This window comes from Loa loa (assembly GCF_000183805.2).
Source record: "Loa loa unplaced genomic scaffold supercont3.629, whole genome shotgun sequence".
NCBI classification, from domain to species: Eukaryota; Metazoa; Nematoda; class Chromadorea; order Rhabditida; family Onchocercidae; genus Loa; species Loa loa.
In genome coordinates this window covers 19,258-20,455 of record NW_018108809.1, presented here as the reverse complement: position 1 = coordinate 20,455, position 1,198 = coordinate 19,258, and positions in this window count along the sequence as shown.

Below are 1,198 nucleotides of genomic sequence, written 5' to 3'. Positions count from 1 at the left end.
GAAATAAAAAATGAAATTAAAGCATTAATAAGTGAAATGATGAAATATTATAAAATAAGAAAAATAAAAATGGAAATAAAATAATTAGAAATAGAAATAAAATATTAACATAAAAAATAAAAAAAATAAGAAATAAAAAAATAAAATTTAAAACATTAATAAGTGAAATGATGAAATATTATAAAATATTAACAAATTTTTAAGTATTAATTAATTATTTAATTAATGAAGTTGTGTTAAAAGAAGGGATAAAAAAATGGAGATAGAAGAAAAAAAAAACAATGAAGTTTTAATCAATGAGAATATTATACGTATAAAAATATTATAAGAATTTAATGATAGATAATTGATAAAAGTATAATAATTAATGCGGTAATTGAATAAGTGCAAATCTCCCAGTATTTTATCATTAATTCTGCTTTTTCGTATTATCATTGAAATTTTTTTTGTGACTGATAACATTTCTGTTAAGCTGATTAATGAAAAAAATTATCAGAAGTTTAAAATTATTTTAAAATAAATTCAAATCTTATTCGATTATATTAAATTAGCCATTTACTGGATCATTTTATCATTCCTGTTGTAATAATCAATTAATTGAAGCATTTTTTTTTTTTTTTAATCTGCCTTCAATTAGATTATCACTGTTATTTATTGATTATCATCAGGTAATCGTTCAACGCGATATCTGTATGTTAAGCATGGCGCAAAAATACCACGTAACCCGCTTGGAAGATGTAAATCATGCTGAAAGTATAATTTGTTAATGGTGCAAGGAAGAAATTATAATTGTTGTAAATAATTATAAAATAATTATTTTAGTTTAATAAAAAGAATTTGTGATTGTTTTACAAATGAAATTTGAAACATTTAAGCAATTAAAGATATGAATATTTTTTATTTAAGATATTTGAGTAATTTAAAGATTTACTTTAAATTAAAAATTTAAAATATTTAATATATAGAAATTTAAGATATTAATGTAGAAATCTAAGATATCTAAGTAATTTATGATACAACTTTAATTAAATTCATTACTAAAATAATTATGTAATTAACCTGTGGCATATGTGGATTGTTTAATTTAAAGATATGGATGGTTAAAAATTCAAAATATTTAATATATAGATATTTTAAGTAATTATGTAGAAATTTAAGATATTTAAGTAATTTATGATACAACTTTAATTAAAATTCA